This window comes from Schistocerca serialis, chromosome 5 (assembly GCF_023864345.2).
Source record: "Schistocerca serialis cubense isolate TAMUIC-IGC-003099 chromosome 5, iqSchSeri2.2, whole genome shotgun sequence".
In the NCBI taxonomy this organism is placed as follows: Eukaryota; Metazoa; Arthropoda; class Insecta; order Orthoptera; family Acrididae; genus Schistocerca; species Schistocerca serialis.
In genome coordinates this window covers 520,349,808-520,368,462 of record NC_064642.1, presented here as the reverse complement: position 1 = coordinate 520,368,462, position 18,655 = coordinate 520,349,808, and the positions used below count along the sequence as shown (strand labels likewise).

General features: G+C 38.6%; 1 protein-coding gene across 1 annotated transcript in view; it reads left to right on the top strand.

Moving 5' to 3' along the window:
• Positions 1 to 4,081: 4,081 nt before the first annotated feature.
• Positions 4,082 to 18,655, top strand: part of LOC126481187 (uncharacterized) — a 402,240-nt gene continuing 387,666 nt past the window's right edge. Inside the window, exon 1 of the mRNA XM_050104775.1 lies at positions 4,082 to 4,187. The gene's annotated coding sequence lies outside the window, so the exon portion shown is untranslated. The remainder of the gene's footprint in view (positions 4,188 to 18,655) is intronic.

The following is an 18,655-nucleotide window of genomic DNA, read 5'->3' as shown; positions in this document are numbered from 1 at the left end:
AAGCTTCCACAGTGTAAAAAATTTCGAAACTAAAAAATTTTGTGTAGAGCAACATATGGAAGTATGTACCACTGAACTTAAACTAAATGATGGCACTTTCATAATTGTAACAGTGTATAGGTCCCCCTCAGGGAATTTCCAGCTATTTCTAGAAAACTTGGATGCTTTGTTGTGCTATCTGTCAGACAGGGGGAAGCAAATTATCATTTGTTGGGATTTCAATGTTAATTCCCTGAAAGAGTGTAATAGGAAGAATGACCTTGTAGTATTACTCAGTTCTTTCAATTTGAGCTCCGTCATTGATTTTCCTACTAGGATAACAAAGAACAGCAGTACATTGATAGATAACTTTTTCATAGGCCAAGATAAGTTTAAGGACATAAATGCTTATCCGGTTGAGAATGGTCTTTCAGATCATGGTGCACAGCTAGTTACAGTACATGACATAACTCCATGCTGTATATCAAATCAGACTTTCAAAGTAGTGTGTTCAATTAACAATATAAATATTGCAAACTTTAGGGAAAGCCTACAGCAGCTAGACTGGGATGAACAGTATAAGGAACCCGATGCAAACTTGAAATATAACTTATTTCACAATACATTTTTAAGGGTATTTGAAAATTGTATTCCCAAGAAAATAGTTAAACATAATTCCAAGAAAACATATAATTACTAACTAAAGGGATAAGAATATCTTGCAACCATAAAAGAGAACTGTATCTAACAGCAAGAGGGAGTACTGACCCCGAGATTGTTCAATATTATAAAAACTATTGTGCGGTACTAAGAAAAGTTATTAAAACGTCCAGAAGCATGTGTATCATGTCTGAGATCAGTAACTCTGATAATAAAATTAAAGCAATTTGGAATATTATTGAAAGGGAAACAGGGCAACCAAGAGCACAGGAAGACTTTAGTGCCACAAAACTGAATGACAAGTGTACTAGCAAACAATCAGAAAATGAAAATATTTTCAATAATCATTTTTTAAATGTTGTGGAGAAAATAGGATCTAGATCTTCACTAGAAGAGGCAAGGCTACTAATATAAGAGGCCATACCTGTGCAGTTTGAAACAACTGTAATTCTACCAACCTCTCCCTCTGGAATCAGTAAAATAATAAACTCACTGAAAAGTAAAAGCTCTTATGGAATTGATGGCATTTCCATCAAGGTACTTAAAGCTTGTTCCCCACAGATAAGTAGGATCCTCAGCCACATATGTTATAGCTCTTTGGAGCAGGGTGTTTTCCCCAACAGACTGAAATATGCCATTGTAAAACCATTGCATAAAAAGCAGGATACGTCGGATGTCAACAACTACCACCCAATCTCTCTTCTGACAGATCTATCAAAAATTAATGAGAAAGTAATGTATTCAAGACTAACCTCCCATATTTGTAAAAATAAAGTACTAAAAAAATATCAGTTTGGTTTTCAGAAAGGCTTTTCAACAGAAAATGCTATATACACTTTCACTGATCAAATATTAAATGCTCTGAATAACCGGACATCACCCATTGGTATTTTTTGTGATCTCTCCAAGGCCTTTGATTGTGTAAATCATGGAATTCTTTTAGATAAGCTAAATCATTATGGTTTGAGGGGGGCATTGCACAAATGGTTTAATTCATATTTAACTGGAAGATTGCAGAAAGTTGAAATAAGTGGTTCATGTAATGTCAAAACAACAGCTGATTCCTAAAACTGGGGGCTATCAAGCACGGGGTCCCACAGGGTTCGGTCTTAGGTCCTTTACTGTTCTTGATATACATTAATGACTTACCATTCCACATTGATGAAGATGCAAAGTTAGTTCTTTTTGCTGATGATACAAGTATAGTAATAACATCCAAAAACCAAGAACTAAGTGATGTAATTGTAAATCATGTTTTTCACAAAATTATTAAGTGGTTCTCAACAAATGGACTCACTTTAAATTTTGATAAAACACAGTATATACAATTCTGTACAGTAAATGGCACAACTCCAGTAATAAATATAGACTTTGAACAGAAGTCTGTAGCTAAGGTAGAATTTTCAAAATTTTTAGGTGTGTCCATTGATGAGAGGTTAAACTGAAAGCAACACATTGATGGTCTGCCGAAACGTCTGAGTTCAGCTACGTATGCTATTAGGGTTATTGCAAATTTTGGTGATAAGAAGCTCAGTAAATTAGATTACTGTGCCTACTTTCATTCACTGCTTTCGTATGGCATCATATGCTGGGGTAATTCAGCGTTGAGGAGTAAAGTATTCATTGCTCAAGAATGTGTAATCAGAATAATTTCTGGAGCCCACCCACAGTCATCCTGCAGACATCTATTTAAGAATCTAGGGATCCTCATAGTAACCTCACAGTATATATATTCACTTACGAAATTTGTTGTTAATAATCCAACCCAGTTCAAAAGCAATAGCAGTGTGCATAGCTATAACACCAGGAGAAAGGATGATCTTCACTATGCAGGGTTAAATCTGACTTTGGCACAGAAAGGGGTAAATTATGCTGCCACAAAAGTCTTTGGTCACCTACCAAACAGCATCAAAAGCCTGACAGATAGCCAACTAACATTTAAAAATAAATTAAAATAATTTCTAGATGACAACTCCTTCTACTCATTGGCTGAATTTTTAGATATAAATTAAGGGGAAAAAACTTAAACATCAGTGTCATGCAATATTTTGTGTAATGTAATATCTTGGACAGACATCTTTTATTAACCTGACATGGTTCCACATCATTACGAAGTGTCGTATTCATGATCTATGGAACAAGTATTAATCTAATCTAATCTAATCTAATCTAATCTACAATCCCATCTCGAGAATATGTTGCCCACTGGGATCATAACTGACGATGTCGTTAGGTCAACATAAGAACATGTAGGGATCATCTGGAGCAGCTTTGAAAGACTTGTGCCATCATCAGCGTTATACTCTGTTACAGGTCACAGACCGCCACCTGTCCTGCTTTCCAAAGCGTGCAAGTCTCCGATCTCCACATTCTGTAGCCACCATGTCAGCTGTTCGTGATGTCGCCATCGTTCCACCGCTTTCCATAGATGCTCACGACGGCAATGCGTGAACAGCCTACCAGCTTCATATTTCCAAGACGCTCATTCACAGGCACTGGGCACAGCAATATGCCCTTTGTCGAAGTCATTTATGTCATTTGCGACCCGTATCGCCGCCATAATGATTCCCCATTAGTATCCTCTCCGCTTATATACTTTCCTAACAGCTTCACATGCCAGGCGGCACTCAGTCTCGCTATGCGCAGTGGTCGTAATGTTGTGGTTTATCACTGTATTTAAGCATGCGCCAACTTTTGATTACTTTTAGTTTTGAAGAGATTGACGGTGTCTTTGTGTGTAGCCGTCTCTCGTTCCTATTGCATTGGTACATAAAATTACTAACTGGAGATTTTGTTTATAATGGGAATCAAAATCGACGTCGTTGTCATTGTATTACGAGCAGCCGCTCTTTTTTTTTTAGAAGAACATAGTCAGAGAAACTTAACTGAAAACATGTTTAACAAGTCCAAACAAAATACACTCAATAGCTATTTGGAGAAACTCTCGATATACAGGTAAAGTTAACAACAATGAAACTGTCCTACAAACAAATTTTCTCTCTACTTATGAGCAAAAATAATTGTATGGCAGTTTTAAACATGTTTCATTTATCTTAGGGCCGTAGACAAATTTCTGTTTTCGTTTATAGTTCAGAAGAAACGCTCTCATTGGCTGTTACTATAATTTCCCTCATTACCTTGAACAGTCAACGCTTAAATATATCTTCGTATTATTAATTAAAATACAAATCTGTTGAAAGAGAATAAGATTTACGATATAAAATATTTTCAATCTGATTTTCGAAATCAAAGAGGCTGGACGATGTGGGAAAACAGCCAATCACATGTTTGCTTTTGACTTAAAGTTGGTGACTTGTGCAAATGCACATTTGCTACTTGACTGCAACACGCGCAAGTTTCAACTGTCATTCTGCAAAGATCTTATAAATACTTATGACCAACTTTATCTTTGGTAAGTAAAACTTGCTGCCGTGTTTGAATTGAGCGGTCTGCACGAAGGTAGTTTTGTAAATAGTGTACAGTATTTTGATTTAACGGGATGAATACTCGCCAAAGAATTTAGGTGTAATATTCGTCAGCCACACATGGTAAGTGCGGAAAATGTAAAATAATCCACCGGCGTCAGTTGCCAGAGCAAATTTTATTTGTTGTTAGAGTCCTTTGCCCCTCCAAATCCGAGTTCGCTACTGTAGGATTACCAGCAGTCGTGAGGGTTGAAATCCCGTATTTTGTCTGTGTAAAATTATAGGATCGCAAGAATAAATATTCGATTTTTCATTGTGATTCTATATTTTTATTGTAGCAAGGCTGTAAGTATAAACTGTCAATATTATCAACCCAGAAAACTTAACGAAAAAAAGTGTGCATGGTGTCATTAACGTTGAGCAAATATTAGCCTTTTTCATCTAATTACCATTTGTACGAAGGGCCTACATGCAGTGAATTTCTGCGTATTGGTCGTTCTTTGAACGTATGCACATTAGGGAGACGAGTAGTTCACTGAAATGTGCCAATACGCTTTCTTCTTGCTGTCTAGATCCTTTCGTGTACGTCTGCAGACAACCGTACCGGTATTTTTGCGAGAACTAATTGTTTACATATTTGAGTTTACTCATGGGGGAGAAGCGATTGATGTGCCGTTTCAAGTGATTTAGTTTGGTGAGAGAGATTCTATATGTGTGTTTCACACAGCCGTACTTTTCCAGTGGATCATTACAGCATACTTTGTACATCGAAGTGTGGTATTATTTTGTAAACAGTCTCTCATATAGGTCTACTGACCGAATGAAGCTCTTTAAATCACCTTTACTTTAGGTGTATTCCGTGGATACTGCGGAGAGACAGGTTTTGGATGTGGAAAAAAGGCAAAAATATAAATGAAAGTGTAGTACAGTGAAATTACTTTGCATTAGGCGTAATTTTTTACAGTGCTGATTCTAAATATAATGCAAAACATTAATTTCAGGAGTTTCTGTGAAGTTACTCTTCAGTGGAGTAGGAAGAGTTGGCCAACAGAAAGTTCTGTAATCCAGTCTAAAACTAAAGTACATTGTAAACATGACATTAAATGTGCTCTGGTATGTTGCTGAATCCACAAATAAGACTCCTTTCTGTCGTGGTACCAACATAGGTTGTTTCTGCTCTGAGTGTTACATTCATACGCTTCACTATTTTCATGGAAACAAACATTAGCAATGTCAAAGGACGTTAATACATGGTTATATTGTGAATTATTTGTAAAGTACCCAGCTTTTTGAAGAAGGATGGTGCGATGACATCAGACATAAGACTTGTAACTCAGTTCACTATTTTGAAACTATCGACTATGTAGATTGAATTTTCCAACAAAGAGATTCCGTAACTCATTAATCAATGGAAATATGTAGAATAAACTTTTGTATCACATACAGCTGTAAATGTGTATTGCAAATATAGCTAATACAAGGTGCGAACACCATTTTGAAGATGTGAATTTTGGAACAGTTCTAGATACTTTGTTTGGGTTTTTTTTATTTGAAAGATAATTGCTTTATGATTACAAAGAAATCCTCCATTTGGACTTATCTGTGAAAGTTATTTTACTATAGCGCTCAGAACTTTTTTACAATTTGTGGAAAAAACTTTTTTTTTCAAAAATGCCAATTCTTCCCCCCCCCCCCCCCCCATTAGTGTCGTATAGTTCTACATTCCCAGAAAAGGAGAGCTTCTACTTTCAAGTTTGACAGATTTTATTTAAAAAAATCATTTTTTAACTTTCAAGGGTACTGTATGTCTTCACTGAAGTTGTTTCTTACTAATTTCTTTTTTGCAATGTTTATTTCTGTTGGCTTTGTTGCAGTTTTTATCTCTTTCTACGTTTGCAGTTATTTCTTTTCACTTTCATTATTGCAGATATTTCTTACACTTTGTTGTAGTTTGTCAGTTTCTTTGTCGTGGTTGTTCATTGCAGGTTTCTGTATTGTAGTTGTACCGTGCTAATTTGTTTATGGAAGAGGCTTCTAAGAAACCTGAGACCATCCAGTGAGTTCTGTGTTTTTGTGAGGAATTTGCCAGTTGACAGAGTTGCAGTGTGTTTTGTGAAAAGGACTCTTTGAAATGTCTTCTGATTGCGGGCACAGGAGACTATTTGCATATCCATAAAAGAACTATATATAAGACAGACAAAAAACATACTTTGTTTGGGTTGGGAATAACTGTTCTAATTTGAAGACTGTTTCAAAGTGAAGATGTTCCCAGTGATGACGTTTTGTGTTCTAAATGTTTTGAAAGAGTAACTACAATGATTGTATCTGAACAAGGTGAAGCCTCCCGTGCAGATTTTGCATCAATGGAGGACGAATTGAATACCCTGAATCAGCCAACTACAGAGGTAGTTGGGTCATAAGCTCTATGCTTCAAGAAATCTCGGAGAAATTACTAAATCTATGGATTAATACACTACAGCTAAACTTTACTAAATGTATGGATGAATACACTACAGCAAAACTGCCCACACTCTTCAAAGTAGAAATTCCATCTTCAGAAGAAAATTAACCAAAGCACTCTTGGTCTCTTGCCAGGAATTTTTCACAAATATCAATTCAGCTGTTGAATATTGTGCATCCTACAGTGAAAATGTGCAAGTTTTAACTGTTATTCCAGAGACATTTTCAAAGAAAACAATTTTGAACCACTTTCTATCAGTATCGAAGTACACAGTAGACAAATCGAGAAATGTGAGGTCTGTAAAAGAAGTCTCTATAAGACCAGGTCCCAATTATGGTCATCCTGTAGAAGCAGCTCAAGTTCAAATAGTGCAGTCATTTTATGTGGAAGATAAATGGGACTGTTCTCACCAGAGTGCCAACAAAAAAGACACTATAACTGTAACAGTTAAAGGTCAAAAAGTTGTAAAAGATATTGGAAGATCAAAATTTTTTGCAGTATGACCTAAGTGGGTAGTTCCACACCCACGTAGAAATGTCTGTTTATGTTGTACTGCGCGAATTTTGAACTTCAGGTGGTAACTTTGAAGAACTTACTGGAGCATGTGACATATGACACCTTGGTTGGGCGTGTGAAGTCATTAGTAGTCTGTGACGTAAAGTGAGAAACTAGTTTGTTTCAGGAATGTGGTGACTGTCCTGGAAAGGGAGGACTGTCTTCACTGACACTTGGCCTGGAAGACATAGCAGATAACTCCGCAGAAATTACACATGTGAGAGGAAAATATTTAACTAAGAAAACTATTGCTGTTGGCAGTGTCATTGATGTTAACTTTGTAAATGGTCAGTGAAATGAGTAACACACCAGCATCTGAAGGAATTGCAACACCACCACATTGCAGAAGTGAAAGGGTATGTACAGGCTGAAGAATATGTTTAGTGCTTCGCTCTGATTTTGATGAGAACTGGTTTGTAGTTCTCCCACAAAAAGTACAATGGTGTCATGGAGTAATGACCAGGTTTCAATTTTAACAGGAGTAACATATTTTCAAAACAAGACCACAAGTGTAGCAGTTATAAGTGATGACCCAGCACATGCTGCAAACAGGGGCAGAGAAGATCATCTTTATTTCTGATGGTGCTTGTAGTCATTTTAAAAATTGTTACCAGCTGTTTGAATTGAGTAAGTCATTTGTGCCAACTGACTGGGTATGCAGTGTGCTAGTCATGGGAAGGGGCCTTGTAATGGTGTAGGAGGCCTGCTGAAGCACCGTGCTACGAAACATTATCTTTCCAGACCAAATACAGAGGAAATCGAAGAATTCCATGAGCAGAAGAAAGAAGAATGGTCCAAGCAAACTACCCCCTGGGAAAGGAATTCAGAAGACACATTTTTGGACTGAAAGTGATGGGCGAACTCATATTGCATGCGCTTTATAGAGCAAGAAAGAAGAAATTACGTTCATTTGGCCAACACCTCAGAAACAGCAAGACAATATTCAGATTCACAACCTGAGAAGGGAGATGTTTGTCGTGTGTGTGTGTATGACTGAGACTGGTGGATTGCAGAGATTATAGATACCAGTTATGAGTTAAACAAAATTGTAGTGAACTGTATGCTACCACATGGACCAGCTGCTGGACATAGGTTTCCAGCTGAATGACAGCTGCAGCACCATCAGTGCTCATTTCCTGTTCACTATGTTTTGAAGATTGTAAGTGCTCCAGTTCTTCTTGGTTCAACAGGAAGGCATCACTCTATATCAAAGGAAGATACTGAAGCAATGGAACACATTTTTAGTTCGCTGACTGGCTAGTTTCAGTACAAAACAGAGTGCACAGAAGTTGTATAAATTGAAACCTTTAGGTCTTTGGATCTTTTTCATATACATTTTGGAACCATTTAAAATGTTTAAAAATGAGTCTCATACTCATCTTTCAAAACTAAAATTATGTTAAATAAGGTTAGGTTTTGATTTTTATGAACCTGTCATGTGATGATAAAACAGATTTTATGTATGGCATAAATTTCAGTTGTTCATAAAAACTGTTCAACCTAAAAGTGGAAGCTCTCCTTTTGGGGGAATGTAGAACTGTATGACAGTGATCAAAATTTTAAGGATTGGCATTTTTGAAAAAAGATCCATAAATTATTAAAAGGTTCAGAACACTATATTAAAAACACTTTGACAGGTAAGTCCAAATGGAGGATTTCTTTGTAATCATAAAGCAATTATCTTTCAAATAGAAAAAACCAACAAAATACCTAGAACTGTTCCAGAGATACAGCATTTTAAAAATTTTTTCCAAAATTTGCATCTTCAAAATGACGATCACAGTGTCATCTTTGGAGGGCTTTATCTTGGAGCAGAAATTTTTGACGAAAGTTTTGGCGAAAACAAAAAATTACGTGTTCCTCACTTAATCCTTCATTTTAACATATGCTAAATTCAATAACATCCAAGACTATAAGGTAAAATATTTTCCTAGTCTGCCTGAATTGACACAGACTATGCCTTGTTGTTGTTGTCTTCAGTTCTAGCTAGTTAGTTTCATGTTCCATGGAGTATTTTGCATGATTGTTCACTTGTATTTAAGCTCCACAATCATACTGTAATCATCAGTGAGTCAATCCAAATGAAGTGGTCCAATAAAAATTAAGTTGGTTACTTGACCATTTTTAAATATTTTTTTTAATATGTAATTACCCTATCATCAAGAAGTTCAAATCGGTTTTTTAAAAAATTTTACCTTTCACCTTTACTGAATGGCGGCACATTTTTGTTTGTGAGCGTGCGACGATGTTTGTTTAGAGACGTTAGCGAAATTTTTAATATCTCTGCACTGGGTTAAGCTAAAACAGTGCAACTGATATGATTGTTCTTAGAAAAGTATCCTCTACAACATTGTCTATTACACAAAATACCCTCAATTCAAAAATAACCAGTCAAAATTACCTCCAAAGTTTGGTATCAAAATTTTCAAAAATAACAAGCAAGGAGTGATTTGTGAGAGTCTATTTTTTTTTTTTTCTATAGTTGGATATCGTACACTACTAGCCTCATATAGAGAAACAACACTTACAAATGTTTCCTTAATTTTTTATGAATTTTTGAAGTTTGAAAATTTTCATGTTTTGTTAAGTTTGGGGTTCGTTATCTCAGGTGCAACTGAATATAAAAATATGATTTTTGCACAGTTTGTACACCTATATGATAGCAATGTACTGTAAAAATTTTAACATTGATATCTGACTGTGAACAAAGATATGAATTTTTGTAAATGAGGAAATAATTCACATTACTCTGCAACTGATCTTACGGCTGTTGCCTATTCATGTGTGATACTGGTGGGATATAATCAATTATTATTGAAGTAAGATACCGAATGATATACAAAAAGTGGAAACATCACTGAAATTAACATTTATATCATTTTGATATACTTAAAATAAATATTTTCAATTAACATCAGTCGAGATGCGACTGTTCCTAAACCTGGTGGTGAATGTTAAGAACACCTATTTCTTCAGACAGATTCTGTGTTATAGAACAAGATCTCCCAGTTGCTGTGGTAAGTTCAAGCACTGAAAGTTTTCTTAAAACATTTTTCATTGGTATCCAAACTTTTCACTAGTAGATTTCTTGAATGATGTTCTTGAGCCAGTGGGGTGGTAAAAATGCACAAAAAGATCATTTTTTTCCAAACTTCTTCTTTCAACCTCTGCAAGCTACCACTGTCCATGATACACATTTGCCACTATGTCATTCAACGCTAAAGACAGAGATGTAATTTTACTGACACAATATCCTCATAAATTTTGGTTTCTGATGTTACATAGCATCAGGCTAAGTTTTCTGCAATACCAAGGAATTTGTGGAAATGCCTTATTCCTTTTATTGCTATACAGTTTTCAAATCTGTTTGAAGGGTTGTTTTCATATGCAGAACCACTTCTTCTTTCTTGATCAGAAAATAGGTAATGCCTTTAATATTATCCTTGCCAAAGACGTAGGTCACCACACACCACCCAACTTGTTTTCTGGTAGGGAAAGAAACAGCTTAGTTTCCACCCACCTTTTCTTGTAGCTTGTTCTTAATCAACTAATGAGTTAAACATTGCTCACAACGTATCGGGCAAGCAGACACGAAGGTAACTTTCTTTCTACTGATGACACGGCCACGTACCATTCTGTTAATGTCCTACATGTCCTGTACTGTGAGAATTTGGTATTTGTAGGCTTACTTTACTTACTTCATGTACCTCCTACTCCACCATATGCTTTTCTACCATGACAAGATGCTAAAAAGTGCCATTCAGCCGCCAACCAAAAGTCTACTTTGTGGTTGCACAGATTTGAAAAATTCTTTTTGTTCTTATACTGACCACCATTTCCATCTGAAAAGTATATCAGCTTCTCAACCTTGGGAAAATTTTCTTTAATGTAATTTATTACATACTTTTGAAACACATGTACAGCCAAAGTGTTGTGCTCCAAGTAGTCGCTTAGAATGCAAGTTGAAGAACTGCAAACTTCATCTTTCTCATTTTTAAAGCAGAGAATAAATGGATGTACTGTTGCCTGGTCATCGACCCAGTGGTGGGTTTGAATCACAAATGTAAAATTTTCTGCAAAATCAGCTAGCACTATGCATTCAGTTTCATGAAGTTGTGCTTTTTTGTCCTTCACAAACTTACTTTGGATTTTAGAAACATAGTGGTGACTTTTGAGTTTTTGTAAGTTATCAATTAAAGATGACAAGTATTCTCCCTTAGATTTAACCTCTGTTATCATTTCTGCCCTGTTAGTTGTGACCCTCTGTTGAAGGTAATACAGTCTGGTATTTCTACATGTTCGTGAAACAATTCAATACTGGGGGGCGACGCTTCAATCCCGCGTCCGGCCATCCTGATTTAGGTTTTCCGTGGTTTCCATAAATCGCTCCAGGCAAATCCTCGCCATCTGGTCCCCCCCCCCTCCAAACAACCCAACCCCAACTCTTCCATTTACTCTCAGCGCATACTCTATACTCATTAGACTGTACATTCCATCAGCAGATCATTTAATTCTTCTTCACCTTCACTCAGGATAGCAATGTCATCAGCAAATCGTATCATTGATATCCTTTCACCTTCAATTTTAATTCCACTCCTGTACCTGTCTCTCTCCTTGTAGCTTACCACTATTTTTCTCAGAATTTCGAACATTTTGGCACCATTTTACTTTGTTGAATGCTTTCTCCAGGTCGACAAATCCCACAAACCTTTTTTGATTTTTCTGTAGTCTTGCTTCTATTATCAACTGCAATGTCAGAATTGCCTCTCTGGTGCCCCTACCTTTCCTAAAGCCAAACTGTTTGACTTCTTACACTTCCTCAATTTTCTTTTCCGTTCTTCTATGTATTATTCTTGTCAGCAGCTTGGATGCATGAGCTGTGAAGCTGATTGTGTGATAATTCTCGCACTTGTCCGCTCTTGCAGTCTTCAGAATTATATGCTGATATTTTTCTGAAAGACAGGTGGTATGTTGGCATTCTCGTATATTCTACACACCAATGTGAATAGTCATTTTGTTTCCTCTTTCCCCAATAATTTTAGAAATTCTGATGGAAAGTTATCTATCCCTCCTGCCTTATTTGATCTTAAGTACTCCAAAGCTCTTTTAAAATCTGATTCTAATAGTGGATCACCTATCTCTTCTAAATCAACTCCTGTTTCTTCTTCTATCACATCACACACATCTTCCCCCACATAGAGGCCTTCAGTGTACTCTTTCCACCTATCTACTCTCTCCTCTGGATTTAAAAGTGGAATTCCCATTGCACTCTTAATGTTGCCATCCTTTGTTTTAATTTCACTAAAGGTTGTTTTGACTCTCCTATATGCTGAGCCAGTACTTCTGACAATCATTTCTTTTTCTGTTAGTTCACATTTTTCATGCGGCCGTTTCATCTTAGCTTCCCTGCACTTCCGATTTATTTCAGTCCTCAGCGACTAGTACTCTGTATTCCTGAATTTCGCTGAACATTTTTCTACTTCTTTCTTTCATGATCAACCGAAGTTATATATTTCCCCCCCCCCCCCCCCCCCCATAGTTTCTTCGCAGTTACCCTCTTTGTACCTATGTTTTTCTTTCCATCTTCTGTGATTGCTCTTTTTAGAGATGTCAATTCCTCTTCAGCTGTACTGCCTACTGAGTTATTCCTTATTGCTGTTTCTATAGCCTTAGAGAACTTCAATCAAATCTTGTCATTCCTTAGTACTTCCATGTCCCACTTCTGAGAGTACTGATTCTTCCTGACTAATATCTAAAACTTCAGCCTGCTCTTCATCCCTTCTGCATTGGGATCTGAGTTTAAATCAGCTCCTGAGTATGACTGACAATCTAATATCTGGTTTTGGAATCTCTGTCTGAGCATGATATAATCCAACTGAAATATTCCCTTATCACCTGGCTGTTTCCAAATATTCCTCCTTCTCTTGTGATTTCTGAACAGAATATTTAGTCTTTCTCATCTCTCATTCCTTGTTCAAGACCACATTCTCGTGTAATCTTTTCTTTTGCTCCATCCCCTATAACTGCATTCCACTCCCCCCATGACTATTAGGTTTTCATCCCCCTTTACATATTGTATTACCCTTTCAGTATCCTCATTCTCTCTCTCTCTCTCTCTCTCTCTCTCTCTCTCTCTCTCCCCCCCCCCCCCCCCCTCTCTCTCTCTCCCCCCCCCCCCCCTCTCTCTCTCTCTCTCTCTCTCTCTCTCTCTCTCTCTCTCTCTCTCTCTCTCTCTCTCTCTCCCTCTCCCTCTCCCTCTCCCTCCCCATCTTCAGTTTGTGATGTCGGCATTTGTACCTGAACTGTCAGTTCTGATAAGAACAACCCAGTCACTGAACTGTCCACAGTAACATACTCGCCCCGTCTCCCTATTCATAATGAATCCTACTCTCATTATACCATTTTCTGCTGCTGTTAATATACTCATCTGACCAGAAATCCTTGTCTTCTTTCCATTTCACTTCACTGGCCCCTATGTAGCTAGTCTGAGCCTTTGCATTTCCCTTTTCAGATTTTCTAGTTTCCCTACCACATTCAAGCTTCTGACATTCCACACCCCAACTCGTAGAATGTTATTCTTTCATTGGTTATTCAATCTTTTTCTCATGGTCACATTCCTCTTGCCAGTCCCCTCCCGGAGATCCAAAGGGAAGACTATTCCGGAATCTTTTGCCAGTGGAGAGATTATCATGATATTTTTTCAATTATAGGCCGCATGTCCTTTGCACACACATTATGCAGTGGTTTCCATTGCCTTCTGAATCCTCATGCCATTGATGAATGCCGATTCTTCCACCTTTAGGGGCAATTTCCCATCCCAAGGACAAGGGAGTGCCCTGAACCTCCGTCCACTCCTCCACCCTCTGTGAAATGGCCTTTAGCAGAATGAGGGTGACATCTTATGCCGGAAGTATTCAGCTGCCAATGCTGATTATTAATCAAAATTTAAGCGGTGGTTGGTTTCAACTGGGCCGAAGATGTTTTGATTACTAACCATAGACACTACCCCTAGATTATCCAGCTATAAACGTGTTTTAAATAGTTCTTCATTAATCCTTCCAGGCACCAACCAGTAAAGCATACTCTCTCCCATACCATGACTAAATTAACACATCTCTTGTGTCTTCTGGCTGCTGCTATATCAGTGTGATGAATTATGTTGGTGATGTTATTCACCGCATATTTTTCATGGCATCATGCTAAGGCATTCATAATACAGCTCCTCCATTGCTGCAGCAGCTTGTGAAACCTTTTTATGCTGTGATTCGTGTCTTCCCGAAGCGATGTGAATGTGACACATGAGAAATCAGAAAAGGAGGGGAGGGGGTTACGAGATGACAGTGCCACAGAAACTCCTAGGCTACAGATAGGCAACCAGCAGCCCTTGGGCTGGATGTGGCCTGCGATTGCTCTTGATCTGACCCGCAGAAGAAATACTTTTGGGGGGGGGGAGGTGAGAGAGAGAGAGAGGGGGGGGGGGGTGATGGGGCAGGAGGAGGCTGCAGAGTGGGTATTTTTAGGCATAATTTGTTGGCATGGTGTATAGGGAAATTTGTGTCATTCATTTCGGTGCATTACCCCATAAACATTAACGTCATGGATGCTACAGTTCTGATGATGTGCTGTGACAAGGTGGCCCGTGAGCTTAAGTAAGTATGTTAACCAGGGCCATGCTTGTCCTAGGCACTCAGTTCATTTGCACACCAGATGATTGCAATGTAGTCCTTTGCCAAAAATTTGTGTCCCCTTAGAAACTGACAGCTGACCTCTCATCCATGAACTATTTTGTCATGAATTACTCCTAGAGAGGTTGAAGAATCTTACACTGTGATGTTATTTTCTGTTTCTTAAAAGTTTTATTTTCTACTGAACTCATCATTACAACAACGAAAAATGATGTCAAGTGGCTCACGTATCAGTGACATGGAAGAAGTGTCTGGGCTGCATGATTTTGCAGTCAGCTGCTGTCACCAGCAGAGAGTGAATATCTAAAAATTAACAGACCTTCCTTTTGTAAGGAAAGTTAATTGCAGTGTGTGTGTGTGTGTGTGTGTGTGCGTGTGCGTGTGCGTGTGCGTGTGCGTGTGCGTGTGTGTGTGTGTGTGTGTGTGTGTGTGTGTGTGCGTGCGCGCGCGCGCGCGCACTCGTAATTATATTATTGTGTAGTGTTACCTTACAAAAGGAAGGTCTGTTAATTTTTAGATATTCACTCTCTGCTGGTGACAGCAGCTGACTGCAAAATCAGGCTGCCTTCCTGTGGCATGTCATGTAAAAATCACTGAATTTTGTATATTCCACCGAAGCTCAACAGACTTCATAGGCCTGGAGCCATTGTTGCACATCAATACTCACGGATTGGCGCGCTCAGAAACTTCACCCTCTCCACATATTGTTACACACTTATTTACTTTGTCACTGCTGCTAGTATTGTTTATATCTTTCCAAACAGTGCGCTTATTTACTAGGTCAGCCAAACAAACCATGGCCTCCTTCATTTTCTTGAATCCATGCATTCTTCTCCAGGTAGTCCCATCGTACTCATATCCTCTCTTATCCCATCAACCCATCTCAGATATGGTTTTTCCCTTGGTCTGTTACCTCTGATGTCTTCTTCCACAACTTTCCTGGTCATCTGTCCTACTCAATGTATTATTTGCTATTTCAGTCTCCTCTATTTAACCACGAACACAATGTATGATGATTTGTACAGCTCAGTTCACAATTCTCCCTCTCCCTCTCCCTCTTTTTCCAGTCACCTCTCTTTGAAATTGGTCCAAAAATATGCCTCAGAACAGCATTCTCAAGTGTCAGAAGTTTTCATTCTTCCTCTTGGGATAGAGTCTCTGCATTGTAAGGGCCATATGTAGCATTACAGTTCTGCAGATCGTAATCTTTCAGTGATATTGCAGTGTAGTGTTTGAATGTAGAGATCAGGCGCCTTCCCGTAGCATGCCAGAATGCAGCCCCACTGTGAGTGGTGTTCCCTAACAGGGCATAAGTTGGTTGATGTTTGTAAATCGCCCTGACTACTGTCAAATGATTGGCAGCTGCTGCAAATCGGTGTGTTGGAAAAGCTCCTGAGAGTCATCTGCTTGTGATACTTGTACCAGAGGTACCTCAAGTACTATCCCCTCCTGTGGATCCTGCCTTCACTGCAGAAAGTACAGGACGTGTCATTACTCACCCACTTGACTGTGAGAGGTGTGTCAACGGTGGATTTAGGCATCCTATACAGGGTGGACGGGGACCAGGAAGCACTCAGGGTGTTGTACTGATACCCCAAACAACAGTTCTGAGGTGCTGTCTTAAACTGAAACTGAGCCAGTAGGACTCTCTTCACCTGTTCTGGGGAAACCATTTTGTCTGGTGTCAGGAGAAGGCAAATGCAAAAGGGTAGGAGTCTATTAATTGTCAGCAGTTCAGACGTGCCGCAAATAATGGTACCCCTTAGGACACAGCATGTTATCTTGGAAGAAGATTCATCATCCGATGGAGAAGTAACTTCAGGTATGCCCCAGGGAAGTGGGTTGGGACCTTTGGTGTTCATGTTGTAAATTAATGACTTTGCGGACCATATTAATAGTAAAATCGTGCTTTTTGCAGATGATACAGTTATCTATAATGAAGTACTATCTGAGAAAAGCTGCATAAATATTCAGTCAGATCTTGATAGGATTTCAACATGGTGCAGAGATTGGCAACTTGCTCTAAATGTTCAGAAATGTGAAAATTTTGCACTTCGCAAAACAAAAAATGTAGTATCCTATGACCCTAATATCAACGCACTGTTGGACTCAGCCAACACATACAAATACCTGGTTGTAACAGTACGTAGGGATATGCAATGGAATGATCACATAGATTCAGCCATGGTTAAAACAGATGGTGGATTTCAGTTTATTGGTAGAATACGGGGGAAAGGCTGTCAGTCCAAAAGAGATTGCTTACAAATCACTCGTGCGACCTGTTATAGAATATTGCTCAAGTGGATGTGACCTGTACCAGATAGGACTATCAGAGGATACTGAATGTATACAGAGAAGGCAGCACGAAAGGTTGCAGGTTTTTTTTTAATCCATGGAGAGTGTCACAGAGATGCTGAAGAAACTGAACTTGCAGAGTCTTCAAGACAGGTGTAGACTACCCCGAGAAAGTCTATTAAAAAAGTTTCAAGAACCAGCTTTAGATGGTAACTCTAGGGACATATTACAACCTCTTATGTATTGCTCACATGGGGATCATGAGGATAAGGTTAGAATAATTACTGCATGCATACTTGCATTCAAACAGTCATTCTTCCCACACTCCATAAATGAATGGAATAGAAAGAAACCCTAATGACTGCTACTATAGGATTTACCCTCTGCGTTGCTCCTCATGGTAGTTTGTGGAGTGTAGATGTAGATCTAGATCTCAATAGCAGTGGGACTGGAGAAGCTTTCTGAGTGCGACTCTTGACATGTTTCTGTGTTGCACCAGAGGAGTTGCTGGCAATGGTCCAGATGGGTTAAATGAGGCTGCACATTCCTCCAATAACTTCAACGTATCTTCTATATCATGTCCTTTCAGGTGCATCACTTTTTCACTTAGTACAGGTAAATTGACAGATTGTTCCAGCTTTAGGTATTCTGCATTTAAATACCTTTCTAATTCATCGTATAAGACTTCTTAGTTAGTTTTCAGTGTTTCTTTCGATATCCTCACGTCCTCTAAATGAAAGTTATCTTCACAGGTGCACACTACTCGGCTACCATCTAACTCGTGCACATATGACAAACTACCTTGTATGAAACATTGCGTTGCATCCAGTACCTTGTTGCCATGTATTGTATTAATCGGGGTAGCAGCTTCTACATTCACTCAGACCCGTCCTACTGTGCCTTTCGGTATCGTATCCCGCAAGTAAAACTCAGAGATTGTGTTTGCAGTTTAATAGGTTTAACCAACATCTCAGGTATTCCTTGAGACAGTTTGGTTCTGTCAACCATAAAACCTAGACTGAATTATGTCTTGCCCAGCTCTATTATGCGCTGCTGTAAATCTCTTTGGGTGTGATGTTTAATCAGGAAGTCCAGACCCAGAATGACACCGTAGCTAACGTCCATGGTAGGAAGAACTTCCACACACACACTTGAAAGTCTCTCCTTCCAACTCAGAAACCCAACAGTGTGGAACTGAGAGAATTCACACTTTTACCACCCACACCAATTAACCTACAGCATGATGGGCTCAAATTCATTGTACTCAATATACTCTGGCCAGCCATGGGTATCTGTGATCCTGTATGTAACAACAGCTTATGTGACCTACCTTTTACACAACTGAATAGATTTTGCCCCATGGTGTCCCTTACTCGAATTTACTGGGAGTGTTGCACAGCGGTCACAGTGCCTCTGTTCTGTTTAAAACAGGGGCACAAGTGTTTCATTGATTCCATCATCTTAGTGCCTATGGACATTTTCTAACAGAGTGCCCCATTTGCTTGCACCTCAAATATTGTGGCTTCATACAGAACTTTTGAACATGCCTAAGAGAAAGACGTCTATAACATACAGTCTATGCATTAAACACTTCT